Source organism: Hyperolius riggenbachi, chromosome 2, assembly GCF_040937935.1.
Source record: "Hyperolius riggenbachi isolate aHypRig1 chromosome 2, aHypRig1.pri, whole genome shotgun sequence".
In the NCBI taxonomy this organism is placed as follows: Eukaryota; Metazoa; Chordata; class Amphibia; order Anura; family Hyperoliidae; genus Hyperolius; species Hyperolius riggenbachi.
The window spans coordinates 37,859,812-37,878,345 of NC_090647.1; the positions used below are offsets into that span (position 1 = coordinate 37,859,812).

The window sequence follows — 18,534 nt, forward strand, 5'->3', positions numbered from 1 at the left end:
AAACAACCAGATTTGTTTAATTTCAATGGTAAAATATAAATTATTGATGCCAAGGATCCCAAAGCTCATAAACTTGGTCATTAAGTGACTGTATGTCAAGGTTAGAAAAAGTGGGCGGAGCCAACAACTACATTTTTTACATGGGAAAATATAAACTGCAGCCATTGTTACACTGTTATTGGCAGGGTTCTCAAACTTGACACAGTTGGTCACTGGAGGACTGGGATTAATATTCAGTAAAGTGGGTGGAACCTACAACAGCTAATCAAATTCCACCTGTTGATTATCAAGGGGAATGTTTACATTGCTGCTATTTTTACACTCTTCATGGAAGAGGCCTCAAACCTGGTACAGTCAGTCATTTGGTGACTGGGGGTTCTGAAAAGGGGGTGGAGCCACAAACAGCCAATAAGATTTGTTTAATTTCTATGGGAATAGACAAATGATTGATAACAAGGACCCCAAAGCTCATAAACTTGGTCATTGAGTGACTGTATGCAGTGGTGTAGCTAAGGAGCTGTGGGCCCCGATGCAGGTTTTAAAATGGGGCCCCCAAGCACTCTATACATAACAATTGATACAGCGCACTAAAACCTGCCAATGACAACTACAGTGTCAGAGGTGCAAGAGGGGGATGGGGAACAGTTTGTTAAGGATTACCACTATTCAAAGTGTCTATAGAAGTTATTATTATGAGCACAGGACCAATAGAGAGCTAATACTGTAGTTGAGGGAGGGCCCTTTGGGGCCCCTCTGGCCCAAGGGCCCCGATGCGGTTGCAACCTCTGCAACCCCTATTGCTACGCCCCTGACTGTATGTCAAGGTCAGAAAAGTGGGCGGGGCCAATAACTAATTTTCTTACATCTGTTAATGACAGGGTTCTCAAACTTGACACAGTTGGCCACTGGGTGACTGGGATTAATATTCAGAAATGTGAGTGGAGCCTACAGCAGCCAATCAAAACTCACCTATTGATTTTCAAGGGGAATATTTAAATTGCTCCCATTCTTCCACTGTTAATGGCAGAGGCATCAAACCTTCTACAAACGGTCATTAAGTGACTGGGATTCAAATTCAATAAAGGGGCCGGAGCCACAAAGGGCCAATCACATCCCTTTGCTGGATAAACTGCTTCTATTCACACCATTTTGATGCCAGGCACCTGAAAGCGTACAAACTTCATTGAGGACTGTGTGTCAAGGTCACAAAAAGTGGGCAGAGCCAAATACAAATTTCACTAGGAAAATTTAAACTGCAGCCATTCTGACACTGTTAATGCCAGGATTCTAAAACTTGACACAGTTGGCCACTTGGTAACTTAGATTAATATTCAGGAAAATGGGTGGAGCCTACAAAAGCCAATCAAAATTCACCTATTGATTTTCAAAGGGAATATTTAAATTGCTGCCATTCTTGCACTGATAATGGCACAAGACTCAAACCTGGTACAGTTGGTAATTGGGTGAATGGGGTTCAAATTCAGAAGAGGGGGTGGAGCCACAAACAGCCAATAAGAATTGTTTCACTTCAATTGGAAAATAAAATTATTGATGCCAAGGACCCCAAAGCTCACAAACTTAAGTCATTGAGTGTGTTTGTGTGTTAGGGTTAGAAAAAGTTGGCAGGGTCAATAGCAGCTAAATATATACCCGGGCAACGCCGAGTCATCAGCTAGTATGATATAATATACTCTACACATTATATACTATACATTACACTACACATTATATACTATACATTACACTACACATTATATTAATTGAATTGAATTGAATATACTCTACAGGGGCGCCTCTAGCCATTTTGGCACTCCGGGTGAGAAAACCTGTGGCGCCCCCCCCCCCCCCCCCCCCATGCCCCATGGTGCCCCCCATAAAAATAATCATAATGTGACAGCAGTTCACCAGGAAATAATCGTAATGTGGCAGCGTTTCACCCGAAAATAATCGTAATGCGGTAATGTTTCACCCGAAAATAAAATTATTTCAGCAGCATTTCACCAGAGAATACGCAATGCAGGCAGCGTTTCACCAGCAAATACACATAGGCAGGGCTCCTTCCCCCCCCCCCCCTCCTCCATTAGCCCTGATACCTGCCTGCACTTATAAGAGAAAAAAAAACATTTACTCACCTGCAGAAGACACCTCTCCCGGCCTCCCTCCGGCACGCAGCATCTCCTCCAATGATCTTTGTGCAGCAACTCCGGCTGCAAAACTCCTGCGTTGATAGGCAGAGCAGGGCTACGGGAAAATTACACCCCAAGACCTGCAATGGAAACACAAATAGTCTCCAGTGCAGGGCTTCAGACTCCATTTTCCTGTAACCCTGCTCTGCCTGCCGGAACCCACAGACTCTGCAGACTGCAGAAGAGAGCTTACAAGCTACAGTCAGTGAACTGGCGCTGTGTCTATGAGATGCTGCAAGCCAGTTCACCACCTGGGGGGACACCATCTCGCGGGGGGTTGCCACGGTCTCCCCCCCCCCCCCCCCCCCCGCACAGCACTGGTAACCACCTGGTTGGCCTGGAGGACCAGGCGCCTCTCCACGACGGTCAGAAGGAGGCACAAAGGGGGACACAAGGAGTCACAAAGGAGGACAGAAGGAGTCACAGGGGGACTAAAGGCGGCACAATGGGGGACAGAATGAGGCACAAAGGGGAACAGAAGGAGGCACAGGGGGACTGAAAAAGGCACACAGGAGGACAGAAAGAGGCACGAGCGTCAGAAAAAGTCACAAAGGAGGATAGGAGGCACAAGGGGACAGAAGTAGGCACACAGGTTGACAGAATGAGGCACAATGTGTCTTATGGGGGACAGAATAAGACACAAAAGTGGACAGAAAGAGGTACAGGTGAAAGAAGAAGGCATGAGGGCCAGAAGGAGGCACAAAAGAGGACAGAAGGAGGCAAAAAGTTTGGCAGGAGGCGGCACAATGGAGACAGATTGAGGCGCAAAGGGGGACAAAAGGAGGCACACAGGGGACAGAAGGAGGCACAATGGAGGACAGAAAAAAGCACAAAGGAGGGCAGAAGAAAGCACAGTGACACATTAGGAGACACAAAGGGGGACAGAAGTATGCACAAAGGGGGACAGAAGACAATAGAGGGAGATATAAGGAAGCGCAGGGAGACAGAATGAGGCAGAGGGGACAGAAAGAGCCACAGGGAGGCAGAAGAAGGCACAAAGGGGCACAGGGGGACAGAGGAAGGCGCAGTGGACAGAGTTGGCACATGGACACTGAAGAGCCACAGGGAGACAGAAGGAGGCACAGGAAGACAGAAGGGGGCAGAGTGGGACTGAAGGAGGAACAGAGGGGCAGAGGTAGCACAAGGGGACAAATAAAGGCAAAGGGGGACAGAATGAGGCACAAAGGGGTACAGAAGGAGGCAGAGGTGGCAGCTGCCTGCAACTTACGCTAAGTAGATGCAGCAGAAGCAAGTAAAAGAAGGCCCATGGGGCGGAGCTTAGTCCAGGGATGGGGGTTAATTTGTGGGCGGGGCTTAATCCAGCAACATGGTGCCCCCAGGACCAATGGCACTCCAGGCAATGGCCTGTACTGCCTATGCCTAGAGGCGCCCCTGATACTCTACATATTATATACAATACATTGCACTACACATTATATGATATACTATACTCTACACATTATATACCATACATTGCACACATTATATGATATACTATACTCTACACATTATATACCATACATTGCACACATTATATGATATACTATACTCTACACATTATATACAATACATTGCACTACACATTATATGATATACTATACTCTACACATTATATACCATACATTGCACACATTATATGATATACTATACTCTACACATTATATACCATACATTGCACACATTATATGATATACTATACTCTACACATTATATACTATACATTACCCTACACATTATATGATATACTATACTCTACACATTATATACCATACATTGCACACATTATATGATATACTATACTCTACATATTGTATACTATACATTACACTACACTACACATTATATGATATACTATACTCTACACATTATATACCATACATTGCACACATTATATGATATACTATACTCTACACATTACATTATATACTATATACTGCACATTATATATTACACACTGCAGATCATGCATACTGCATGCCGCATACTTGACACAGTACACATAGCATTCTGTATACACTGCACTGTGTAGATCAGCCAGCACACAATATACATGACACATCATGCAGCACGGCTCCAGGAAAAAGAGCGACGTCAGAGCTCAGGTCACATGATCCTTTTCAGCAGCTCCGTGTGATCAGCAGGAAGCTTTCTTTGTCAGCTGGCTCGTTGGTCTAGGGGTATGATTCTCGCTTAGGGTGCGAGAGGTCCCGGGTTCAAATCCCGGACGAGCCCTTCTTTTAATTTAATTTTTTTTTGCTTACTTTATTTCCCCTGAAAAAGCATAGCTATAGTTTTCAGAATCCAGGCTTATTTATTGAAAAAAGAGAAAATGTCTAAGCCGACGCTGAGTGAAAATAGACATATCTGTTCACAGTGCATATATACAGTATATATAGCACTTCCTCAGGTTAAAGAGGAACTCCAGTGAAAATAGACATATCTCATCAGTCAGCAAACATGATTGGGGGGAGGGCAACCCACAGAGAAAAGTTCACAAAAACTAATCTAACTATAAATATGAAATAAGTATAAAACCTGTGATTAGTGGAAGGAAATGGCCATTGTAGCTTTATTACAGGCATAAGTAAAATCAATGCAAGTAGTAATAAATTATAAATCACCATTAATAAAATGAACCATTCGCCAGAATCTTTCATGTAAAGATGCATACCACCACTGTATAGTGTACAGCTTTGTGCACACCTTGTCCCAGGCAGTACCAGTGTCATTAATGGTACAATATTTATCTATAGATGCAATCATTCGATCAGATTGGTGGGATCGTAATATATCAGAAGGTAACTACCGATTGTTCCCGTAAACAGATCAATTAGGGCATTTTCTCTCCTCAGATGCAATCCTAAAATCCAACATTCCAATCAACCATAGAATCGTTTCTCAATGATTTTTTCCATATATTCTGCCACTTCTATGTAATATGAGGGACTACCTAAAGCATCCATTCAGAGCAATCAGTTTACTCGTCTACTACATAGACTTGAGATCAAGATTGTATCATTTGTGGCACCTTCAGATCAGGATCATCCAGAAGGCAACCTAAGCAGGTGCCTGGGGCCCAGTGGGTGTCGGGGGGGAGGGGGGCAGAACTGCCACTTTCTCTTACCTCTCTCCTTTCTGAAATTACCAAAAGAACCATACAGGGGAGCCAAAACTACTACCTTGCCCAGGGCCCCATTTCATCTAAAAGCAGGATCGTCAGCCATAAAATCAAATTCCATTTACCTATTGCTCTGAGTTTATTATGCAGCCTGCAACCTCACCCTGCCTTGCAAGCATTCCAATCTAATGAGAAATGTTTCTGCTGTAATGAATCTTATCTCAATTAGCCTGGCTCTTTGCTGGTACATTGCAGGGGAGAGGGAAGCTTGATATCTCCCCTCCCACTTTCATACTCCTCACTAACTGGCTGAGGGACACGAGGCTGAGAAGGGAAATACACCTCACCCCACTGCAGAAGCTGCTAAAATACGATTGATGCTGTGCTCCCATGTGTTTACAAAGCAAGCTAGATATGACAGTGCAGTTTTTAGGAGAAAAAAAAGATTAAGGGAGGAAATGACATCAGGATTGGCTTTAATAAGAGGCAGTAAAGATGGAACATGCCTCAGACAGTTTTCTCTTTATTTACTATATAAAATTCAATATATATGTACAATATATATGTTATGTAAGTAGGGCAAGTATTTATCCACTTATATATGTGTTTTGTTTTATATGGCTGTCCCTGCTGCTTTAATCCATCTCTTGGTACCTTTAGACACCGCACACGTCCCTCCTTAAAGGAGTCATCAGGCAATATAAACAACCCCCAGATCTACTTACCTGGGGCTTCCTCCAGCCCCTTGCAGCTGACATGCCCCACACCGCAGCTCCACTCTCAGCTGAAAGCCCGGGGTCCCCGCCGGTGCAGAGGCTGAACTTGAGGTCGTCCTTACTGCGCCTGCATGAAGCGCTGCTGTCAATTAAATCCACGTTGTCTGCAGCGTACGGTGCCTGCGCAGAACTACTGCACCTGCGCAGTACACTGCGGACAACATGGACTTGATTAACAGCAGCGCTCGCGCAGGCGCACTAGAGGTAGTCGGCCTCTGCACCGGCAGGGACCCCGGGCGGCGTGGGACATGTCGGCTTCAAGGGGCTGGAGGAAGCCTCCGGTATGTATATCACGGGGCGGGAAATTTTGCTTTATGCTTCCGTTAAGACCTCCTTCCCACCATTTCTACCCACTTTTCACAATCCTATGTTGTGACGTATCAACCATTAAACAAGATTTCACATGGTTCTTTGTTGGAGACTATCACCCCATCACATCACTAGGCTTGTGTTTCCACTCCTTATTGCACAAAGTTTTGTAAAAGTAAAAAAAAAAAAACACCTGCAGATCAATTCAAAGAACTGGAACCATAATAAATAATAAGTGCAGCCATGTTATTTACCCCCGCCCTGCAATAACCTGTATTGCCAATATTACTTCCCTTACTCCCCCCCCACAAGAAAAGTGTGGGCTGCAAAAACTCCCTTTCCCCCTTTGCCTCCCCCCACATCTCTACTCTGTACGGCTCCCAATGTATGTCACATGACAACCATCTTTAGTTAGGAGTAGAGTGAAATCGCTGCTATAGAAGAAGAGCAACACAGCTAAAGGGGGCAAAGACAGTGAAGGTGTAGCTGTTGAAAGCATCAAACAGGATTATTACCTTAAACTGCAGTATAGTAAAACAACCACAAGGTGTCACTGTGTGTAAAACGTGATGGTAATCTTCATGGGATTGTCATTTCCTGTATTCATTCTGTATTCTCTCTGTTCTAAGCAAGCTGCATTTCCTGATGCTTCTATATGATCTATGTCTGCATGTTTTTCTTCAGTAAAGAGTTCTAAGTTGTTATCCTTGGTACATATCAGCATGTACAGAACTCTCTGCTCCAACAGTATCAACGGTGTTCTTTCTCGATTGCTGTTGTGTGTAACGTCACGTGCAGTGCACACAGATTTGCACTGAATGCAGATTGTCACTTATTGTGGAAATACTGAAGACTGAAGAAAAGTGAAATAATGTAAAGGTTTATTTACAAGTGCAAGATATATACAAGTAATGCTGCAATTGGTGCATGAACATAAATACAAATAGCAGTATATTTGCAAACAACTAGCAATACAAATGCAGGCAAATGTCTTACAATCAGACATGCCACAAACCAGTGAATAAATATACACAGTGTGCACACAATGAGCCCCAGACCCTGTCTAACTAATCTAACTAACTAATATAAATACAAGATAATACACACTCAGACATAGCACATAATTCAGCAGGCAATTAGATCGTCATACAAGCCAAGATCAGATACCAGGACATCAAGCAATACAATCAGCAATAGAATAGTCGGGCCAAGCCAATATCATACACCAGTGAGTCAAACAATCAGGTAAACAGGCAACAGGTTACAGGTAGCAGGAATCAGGTAAATGACCAGAACACAGGCTCTAGGGCTATCATCTCCAATGAACTAGCAAAGGTATTCTGCTGGAGCTGGGCTTATATACTGTGCTGGATGGTCATGTGACATCCTCCAAGGCTGCAGAGAAAGTTCCTGAATACAGAGACCTCTGCTGGTGGTCAGAGGAAACTTCATGAAGATTGTGAAATGTTCTTGAAGTGAGAGGGGACATCTGCTGGTGAACAGAGGAAGTCCATACAGTTCACAAATGTCACCAGGCGGAACAGATGGAGACAATGTGTGAGGCCCACTCCATAAGACCCAGTCTGCATAGCCAGCCATATGTCTCCACACTGATTCAGAAATCGTCGAATCCAAAGTACCTTTACTTGCATTAAAAGCATACTGGGAGGTTTTTAGATCTTTTCCATAGGGAAAAAGAGAACGTAACTGCAAGGTACAATAAGATTACCTCACCAACTGACTCAAATCTATAACTAAATCCTTTACAAAATGGCTACTGTGCAGGCAGTGACAGTTGGGACCAGGACCGGATTTGGACATTTTAACGCCCAAGGCATACTGTCACCAGCCCCATCCCTAAACCACCCTGTCCTGTGCACCCCCGTTTTGTGCGCTCCCCCTGTACCGTTTGTTCCCCTGGTCCTGGGCCCTCTGCTTGGGCCCCCCCCTCCCCCCATCCTTTGTACAACCCCGGTCCTGTGCTACCCCCGTTCTATGCTGTGCTTGGGGGGAGCACAGCACAGAATGGGAGGAGCACAGGACCAGTGCTCCCCTGCTCGACCCTGTGGAAGCAGAGCGGCCGTGGACTGGGTTTCTGACTGCTGCAGTTTACATGTTTGGCAGTTTAACTGCCTTAGTGTGCCAGCCGGCTGCCCCGCCCCTTGCTTCGTGGTGCCCTAGACTATGGCCTTTGCGGCCTTGCCTCAAATCTGGCCATGGCTGGGACTTGCTAACTAGCTAAATCTTGCAGGGGTGATGGAATATTCTGTTACAAAAAATATAAACATAACATCCAGAGAGGCTGTTGTGACAGCGCAAACAGTGCTTGCATTAGTAGGGACTGCAAATTAACATACGGTTTTCTGAGAAAAGGCTCCCCTCCAAAATTGAATGTTCTAGGCATGTGCCTATTGTGCCTCATAAAAAAATCTGGCCCTGGAGATGTTTTATACTCTAATAAGTGGGCATGGTGTTCCTCAGTTTATAAAGTAGACATATGCCGGTAATTATATTCTGCACATGGGCCATACAGGTCTCCCTTCCGCAGAACACCTGCGATTGCTCTGCGGCGAGGGAACGAGCGGCCGGATTGCTGTGGGGTCACTTATCAGGCGTGCAAAGTGGAAGCTGCAATGAGTTAATAATATGAGATGTTAATAATAAAAAAAGCTCCTCATTAATCATTGTCACGTATTTCCCAGCAATAACAAATATAACAGTGTAACCAAGGTCACCACTGCAGGCAATGAAAGAAGCAGCATGCATTCTGCACACGCTCTCCATCTGCAGGATTACACAGGGCAAAGAGAACCTCCCTACAGCAGCGGCCCACGGATGGGCATTCCTGCACACGCTCTCCATCTGCAGGATTACACCGGGCAAAGAGAACCTCCCTACAGCAGCGGCCCACGGATGGGCATTCCTGCACACGCTCTCCATCTGCAGGATTACACAGGGCAAAGAGAACCTCCCTACAGCAGCGGCCCATAGATGGGCATTCCTGCACACGCTCTCCATCTGCAGGATTACACCGGGCAAAGAGAACCTCCCTACAGCAGCGGCCCATAGATGGGCATTCTGCACACGCTCTCCATCTGCAGGATTACACAGGGCAAAGAGAACCTCCCTACAGCAGCGGCCCACGGATGGGCATTCCTGCACACGCTCTCCATCTGCAGGATTACACCGGGCAAAGAGAACCTCCCTACAGCAGTGGCCCATAGATGGGCATTCCTGCACACGCTTAACTCTCCATCTGCAGGATTACACAGGGCAAAGAGAACCTCCCTACAGCAGCGGCCCACGGATGGGCATTCCTGCACGCGCTCTCCATCTGCAGGATTACACTGGGCAAAGAGAACCTCCCTACAGCAGCGGCCCACGGATGGGCATTCCTGCACACGCTTAACTCTCCATCTGCAGGATCAGACAGGGCAAAGAGAACCACCCTACAGCAGCGGCCCATGGATGGGCATTCCTGCACACGCTTAACTCTCCATCTGCAGGATTACACAGGGCAAAGAGAACCTCCCTACAGCAGCGGCCCATGGATGAGCATTCCTGCACACGCTTAACTCTCCATCTGCAGGATTACACAGGGCAAAGAGAACCTCCCTACAGCAGCGGCCCATGGATGGGCATTCCTGCACACGCTTAACTCTCCATCTGCAGGATCACACAGGGCAAAGAGAACCTCCCTACAGCAGCGGCCCACGGATGGGCATTCCTGCACAAGCTTAACTCTCCATCTGCAGGATTACACCGGGCAAAGAGAACCTCCCTACAGCAGCGGCCCATGGATGGGCATTCCTGCACACGCTTAACTCCCCATCTGCAGGATTACACAGGCCAAAGAGAACCTCCCTACAGCAGCGGCCCATGGATGGGCATTCCTGCACAAGCTTAACTCTCCATCTGCAGGATTACACCGGGCAAAGAGAACCTCCCTACAGCAGCGGCCCATGGATGGGCATTCCTGCACACGCTTAACTCTCCATCTGCAAGATTACACAGGGCAAAGAGAACCTCCCTACAGCAGCGGCCCATGGATGGGCATTCCTGCACACGCTTAACTCTCTATCTGATTCACTCCTGCAGGATTACACGGGGCAAAAAGAAGCACCCTACAGCAGCAGCCTGCAGATGGGCAATGCTGGCTACACGTTTCAGGCCTGATAGTCCCATGATAAAATGATCTGTGTATCCACATAACATTGGACTTCAAAGAGGAACTGAAGACAAAAAAGTTCCACACATTGGTACTTACTGTAGATCCATAGGCTTGCCCCGGGCCAGTTCTAGACTTTCTGCTGCCTGAAGCAAACTTCACCCCCCAAGCAGTGACCTAGCAGTGACCAGCAGGCTGCTGTGACTGGCCAGGCTGGGGCCAGCACACCCGCCTGCTTGGCCTGATTGCCAAAACTTCCCTTCTGACTGGTTATGGTGATCTCTGGTCGGTGATGGGCTTTTACCTTAGCACGCCTCCATAAGATGCATATATTGACACCTCACCTGCTTATGATGTCATAGGGAGGGGAGGTGCCACGGGTCTAATGAGGCGGAACAGGCAAAAATGGCGCACATCGCCAACAGTATAAAAGGGCACATGAGTAATATAAAACGATATTTATCGTTTTATATCTTTAAAAACTTTAGGCAGCGGGGGTCGGGGGAGAGGCAGCGAGACAGGCAGTGGGGTGGAAGGAGTAGGATTAGGCGGAGGATGTGTGCCGAGGGATACATTACCTAGTTACGGGCGGCGATCGCTCCTTCACTTCTTCTGTTAGTTTTCAGGAGTCCTGCATCCAGCCAATCACCATGCGGCTTCAGTTTCCGCATGCTGATTGGCTGGATGAGGACTCCTGCAAGCTAACTATGAAGTGAAGGAGCGATCGCCGGCGGCCGCGGGGACAAGGTAATGTATACCAATGCTACCTAATCCTCCCTCCACCTAATCCTACTCCCTCCACTCCACTGCCTGGTGTCCCGCTGCATCTCTCCCCCCAATCACCGCTGCCTCACTAGCCCCCCTGCAAATAGCACACCGTTCTGCGTATAAATGTTTTATAAAACATTATTTACCGTTTTAATGTATTTACATTAAAACGGTAAATAACGTTTTATGATCGGCAGAACGGTGCGCCATTATTCACTCTGTGCCATTTTTAACTGTACCCCTAATGAGGACGGGGATTCTGGGATATGTGGATGAGGAGGAAAATGTGTGTGCCAGAAAGGGAGGTGGGAGGACAGAAAGGAGGCAGGAGTCAAGTGGCCAAACTGTCCTAACGCCTCCTCGTAGATGTTTTTTTTTTTTACAATATTCATTTATAGATTTTATAATCAGTGTTTGCCCATTGTAAAATCTTTCCTCCCTCTGATATACATTCTGAAATGTATCACTGGTGGTGATATCTTTAGCTCTGCCAGGTGATTTGTAAAGAATGTTCGTTACTGAGAGTTCTTTGCACAGAGGGAGATGCTGCTTGTTTGGCAGTTGGAAAAGTCTGTTATTTCTCACAATGCAATGAGGTTCACAGACAACAAACTGTCAGGGCCATGGTCATGACATCACACTGTGAGAGGGGTTCCTTCGCCGGAAGGCAGGCTCCAAAAGCATAATACTTACAGACCTTGAATGGAGTCGTCCCCAACCAACCTTAAGGGGCCCATACACCTACCGTTTTTCCCGCCGAAATACGGCCGTTTCGATCGCAGTGTTCGAAACGGTCGTGAAATCGCTGCGCACACCGCTGACAGAACGATGGATTTCCATCCAAAATCCATCGTTCCCGTCGACTCCCGTCAATCCATCCGTGCGGAAGATTACCGACGCAATACAGCAGGTATACATTACCTGCTCCGCCGGCGCGAGTCCCCTGGTCCACCGCTGTCTTCTCCGCCTGGTGCCGGCATCTTCTCCCATCACCTTCCGCATCCCGGCATCCGGCATAACTTCCTGTGTCACTGCAGTGACAGCGGAAGTACAAATAGAGGGCGTTCTATTTGAACTTCCGCTGTCACTGGAGTGACAGAAAGTTATACGCGGATGCCAGCCGGGAGCCGATGCAGAGAAGATGCCGGGACCAGGCGGAGAAGACAGCGGTGGACCAGGGGACTCGCGCCGGCGTAGCAGGTAATGTATGGGGGGGGGGGGGAGCAGCAGCTCCACAGATTGTGATCGGTTTCAGGCTGAAATCGATTCACAATCTGTTAGCAGTAAGGTGGCCATACGATCCCTCTCTGATCAGATTCGATCAGAGAGGGATCTATCTGTTGGTCGAATCTGATGACAAATCGACCAGTGTATGGCCACCTTAAGGCAGCCCAGTAACTGGGTAGTTGACGCCCCTTTTCTCATTACAGCTTCCGTCAATAGACAAATGCCACTTCTAAATAGGGATGGTCGTAAGTGCTGATTTCCACCAATGCAAGTCACCGATTCCACAGATTTCCGATTTCTGTTATATAATTTCCAAGTAGTCTTTTTTTTGGGGGGGGGGTCATTTGTTGATTTCTCTGATTGGCCAAATACTTCTGAGTTGACTCTGCGCCAACAGGGAAGCGCTGTAAATAGTAACGCACCTCCCTGGTTCCAATCGCCGATCACTCACTAGCCGCTGGTCTCCTCTCTGCCTAGCCGGGTATAAACACGCTGCTTCCTGTTTAGCAGGAAGCAGCGTGTGTATACACGTCTATGCAGAGCAGGAGACTGGCGGCAAGTGAGTGATCGGCGATTGGAACCAGGGAGGTGAGTTACTATTTACAGCGCTTCCCTGCTGCAATCACTCTGCATCTGAGGGGGGAGCACGGAGGGCGGCCCAGGAAGAGGAAGGGAGGGAGAGGTCGGGCTGCCCTCCCCACGGCTGCTGCTCCCCCCTCCATTATGGGGGGACCTACCTAATCACCTACCTAACCTAGACTGGGGGGCAACTACCTAATGTAACCTATACTGGGGGGCAGCTACCTAATCTAACCTATACTGGGGGGCAGCTACCTATCTAACCTATACTGAGGGCACCTAATTATCTAACCTGTATTGGAGGCACCTACCTAGCTAGCTAGCCTATACTGGTGGCAACTAAACTGGCTACCTATATTGGGGGCACCTACCAAACTAACCTATGCTGGGGGCACCTACCTATCTAAAATATGTTGGGGGCAACTATTCTGGCTACCTATATTAGAGGCACCCACCTAGCTAACCTGTACTGGGGGCACCTACCTATCTGCATACATTTGAAATGGGCGCCGGTAGACTTGGGCGCAGGACACAGCCGGTATATGGCTGATCCTGCTTCTGCACAAGTCCGGGCCGTGTTAATTACTATTCCCCCTCCAGGCTGCCATGGATAGTGGGGAAAGGATATAATACGGTTTCCAGCGACAGCTGGAGGCCAAATTATTGTGTTTTTTAAGCAACTTTGGTTCCGTCTACTGACGGTGCCGACGTTACTCACTGAACGCTGTGTGATGTGATTTCTATTCTAGTCGATGGTGGCGCCGGCTGCGCCTAAATCTAGCAACGCTGAAAGGCACTGCTCTGACCTATCTAACTTATACTGGGGGCGCCTGCCTATCTAACATATACTGGGGGCAACTATACTGGCTACCTATACTGGAGGCACCTACCTGGCTAACCTATACTGGGGACAACTATACTGGGGTACCTATTCCTGGCTACCTATACTGGGGGGACCTATACGGAGTGCAACTAGACTGGCTGACCTATACTGTGGGCACCTATACCTGGCTCCGCAGGGGGGGGGGTGCAATTTTTACTCCCTCGCCCTGGGTGCATTTTAGCCTAGAAACTGCCCTGCCCCGGCCCCTACGGCAAGCAGAGGGTGCAGCGGCTCTCCCTCTGGTTGGGGGTTGCGTGATGGTGGTGCTGCTGCAGCTGGTGGTGGTGCCGGCTGAAGCAGAGGCCTCTCTTCCACGCCCACTGCTGGACCTGCCCCTGCCTGACATATGGCGGTACAATTGCCTAGGTGACTCATCCTTCTCCAAGCTGTCTTCCGGGGGCCTCAGGTACGTACGGATGGGCCCGATAATCATCATCATCCCCTTCGTCAGAAAAAAATCTCTTCTAATGACCCCCCACCTCCTTTTCCGCCCCAACTCCCCCAGACTCAGTCCCTTCATCATCAGACAACGACCCCTGACTCAGCTGTGCTGCTGATAGACACCTATCTGCTTCACTCCCTACAGCTGAGCGCCCTTTCCCTGGCCGTGGAGCAGTCCTAGAAGTGGCGGAGGCAATGGCACTCCCTTTCCTGCCACACCCACGACCCCTGCCAGACATGTTGTATGCACAATAAGGTTGAGAAAGTGTGCTGATTTTTACAGTCAATACGTATGTGGGCCTGGGGACAGATGAAATATAACATGGGGCTTTTATTGATTTTTCAGAAAACAAAACAAAAAAAAAATACTGAATACAGTAATAGAACACGAAAATCAGTGGACAGCGCCGCAGTCTGCCTGCACTATGCACACAGCAAACTAACCGGCAGCACGCTAGTAGCACAGTACAATGTCACTGACTAAACTTAGTGACTGAACAGTGGCAGTGACTGCAACTAACTGAAGTTGATCACTGGCTAATTAGCTGAATACAAGTGTCAGATACAGTAATATAGAGCGCAAAAATTAGTGGACAGCGGTCGGCCTGCACTACGCACACGTACAGCAAAATAAGTGGCTGCACGCTACTAGCACAGTACAATGTCACTGACTAAACTTAGTGACAGACAAGTGGCAGTTACTACAGCTAACTGAAGTTGATCACTGGCTGGCTGGCTTAGCTAGCTAACAAGTAAACAGTAATAGAGCAGTAGAACCAGTGAACCTGCCTGCACTATGCACAGCAATCAGTACACTCTGTCACTGACAACTACACTGACTACAACTAACTTAAGAACTGGCTAGCTAGCTGAATACAAGTATCATATACAGTATAAGGGCAATGTAAGGACAGAAAATGCTGGGGTTTATGGACAAAAACGCTCTTGCTTATGCACATATGGCCTGAAGATGATCCTCTCAGTGCCACAAAGTCTAGCAAGGACGGAGCTCTGGAAATGGCCCCCACATTATATACAGTATCGGAGGGCAGAGCCTCCCCTCCTATGATTGGTTGCTAGGGCCTGGCTGGGGGCCTCTGATTGGCCCAGGAATGTCATTTCCGCCAATTTCTGCCCATTTCCGCTAATCACGACCTAATCACGGCTTTCCGCACCACGATCATGACCGAGAATGCGTTCCGAATACTTTCAATCACAGAATTTCCGTGGCCGATTTCCGTGATCCACAATTGATCACGGATTCGGATTCCAAAGTCGAATAGTGAAAAAGTGTTCGTGAATTGCGGCTATTCAATGATCACAGAAATTATCTGCCCACCACTGATTCCGGCGTCCGTCGCATGGTAACAGCGCCCCTTGTGATGATGTGACCGCACGTCATCACAGGGGGAGCTGTTACCAATGAGGCAGATGTCGGGAAAGGAAGGACATTGAAGCTGTGCGGGATCAGCGGAAAGAAGGTGAGTTATAACTGCTATGTCCGCTCCCCCCACCTAGCCTATACTGCAAGCACCTACCTATCGAACCTATACTGCAGGCACCTACCTACCTATCTAACCTATACAGTGGGCACCTACCTATCTAACCTATACTGCAGGCACCTACCTAACTGACCTATAACTGGCACCTACCTACCTATCTAACCTATACTGCAGGCACCTACCTATCTAACCTATACAGCGGACACCTACCCATCTAATCTATACTGCAGGCACCTACCTATCTAACCTATACAGCGGACACATACCCATCTAACCTATACAGCGGACACCTACCAATCTAACCTATACTGCAGGCATCTACCTATCTAACCTATACAGCGGACACCTACCCATCTAACCTATACTGCAGGCACCTACCTATCCTATACTGGCACCTACCTATCTAACCTATACTGTAGGCACATATCTATCTAACCTATGCTGCTAGCACATATCTATCTAACCTATGCTGCAGGCACATATCTATCTAACCTATACTGCAGACACATACCTATCTAACCTATACTGCAGACACATACCTATCTAACCTATACTGCAGGCACCTACCAATCTAATCTATACTGCAGGCACCTACCTATCTAACCTATACTGGCATCTTCATATCTAACCTATACTGCAGGCACATATCTATCTAAATTATACTGCAGACACCTACCTATCTAAACTATACTGCAGGCACCTACCTATCTAATCTATACTGCAGGCACCTACATATCTAACCTCTACTGCAGGCACCTACCTACCTATCTAACCTATACTGCAGGCACCTACCTATCTAACCTATACTGCAAGGCACCTACCTACCTATCTAACCTATACTGCAGACACCTACCTATCTAACCTATACTGCAAGCACCTATCTAACCTATACAGCGGACACCTACCTATCTAACTTATACTGCAGGCACATACCTATCTAAACTATACTGCAGGCACCTACCTATCTAACCTATACTGCAGGCACCTACCTATCTAACCTATACTGCAGACACCTACCTATCTAACATATACTGCAGGCACCTACCTATCTAACCTATACTGCAGGCACCTACCTATCTAACCTATACTGCAGGCATCTACCTACCTATCTAACCTATACTGCAGGCACTTACCTACCTATCTAACCTATACTGCAGGCACCTGCCTATCTAACCTATACTGCAGGCACCTACCTATCTAACCTATACTGCGGGCACCTACCTATCTAACCTATATTGCAAGCATTTACCTATCTAACCTATACGGCGGGCACATACCTATCTAACCTATGCTGCGGGCACCTACCCATCTAACCTATACTGCGGGCACCTACCCATCTAGCCTATACTGCGGGCACCTACCTATCTAACCCATACTGCGGGCACCTATCTAACTTATACTGGGGCCACGTACCTATCTAACCCATACTGGTGGCAACTATATGAGCTAACCTATACTGGAGGCACCTACGTAGCTAACCTATACAGCGGACACATACCCATCTAACCTATACAGCGGACACCTACCAATCTAACCTATACTGCAGGCATCTACCTATCTAACCTATACAGCGGCCACCTACCCATCTAACCTATACTGCAGGCACCTACCTATCCTATACTGGCACCTACCTATCTAACCTATACTGTAGGCACATATCTATCTAACCTATGCTACTAGCACATATCTATCTAACCTATGCTGCAGGCACATATCTATCTAACCTATACTGCAGACACATACCTATCTAACCTATACTGCAGACACATACCTATCTAACCTATACTGCAGGCACCTACCAATCTAATCTATACTGCAGGCACCTACCTATCAAACCTATACTGGCATCTTCATATCTAACCTATACTGCAGGCACATATCTATCTAAATTATACTGCAGACACCTACCTATCTAAACTATACTGCAGGCACCTACCTATCTAATCTATACTGCAGGCACCTACATATCTAACCTCTACTGCAGGCACCTACCTACCTATCTAACCTATACTGCAGGCACCTACCTATCTAACCTATACTGCAAGGCACCTACCTACCTATCTAACCTATACTGCAGACACCTACCTATCTAACCTATACTGCAAGCACCTATCTACCTATCTAACCTATACAGCGGACACCTACCTATCTAACTTATACTGCAGGCACATACCTATCTAAACTATACTGCAGGCACCTACCTATCTAACCTATACTGCAGGCACCTACCTATCTAACCTATACTGCAGACACCTACCTATCTAACATATACTGCAGGCACCTACCTATCTAACCTATACTGCAGGCACCTACCTATCTAACCTATACTGCAGGCATCTACCTACCTATCTAACCTATACTGCAGGCACTTACCTACCTATCTAACCTATACTGCAGGCACCTGCCTATCTAACCTATACTGCAGGCACCTACCTATCTAACCTATACTGCGGGCACCTACCTATCTAACCTATATTGCAAGCATTTACCTATCTAACCTATACGGCGGGCACATACCTATCTAACCTATGCTGCGGGCACCTACCCATCTAACCTATACTGCGGGCACCTACCCAT

General features: G+C 47.2%; 1 non-coding gene across 1 annotated transcript; it reads left to right on the forward strand.

The window, feature by feature from the left end:
* Positions 1 to 4,346: 4,346 nt before the first annotated feature.
* On the forward strand, positions 4,347 to 4,418 carry TRNAP-AGG (transfer RNA proline (anticodon AGG)). The gene has a single exon. It is a non-coding gene; the product is annotated as a tRNA-Pro (tRNA).
* Positions 4,419 to 18,534: the final 14,116 nt, after the last annotated feature.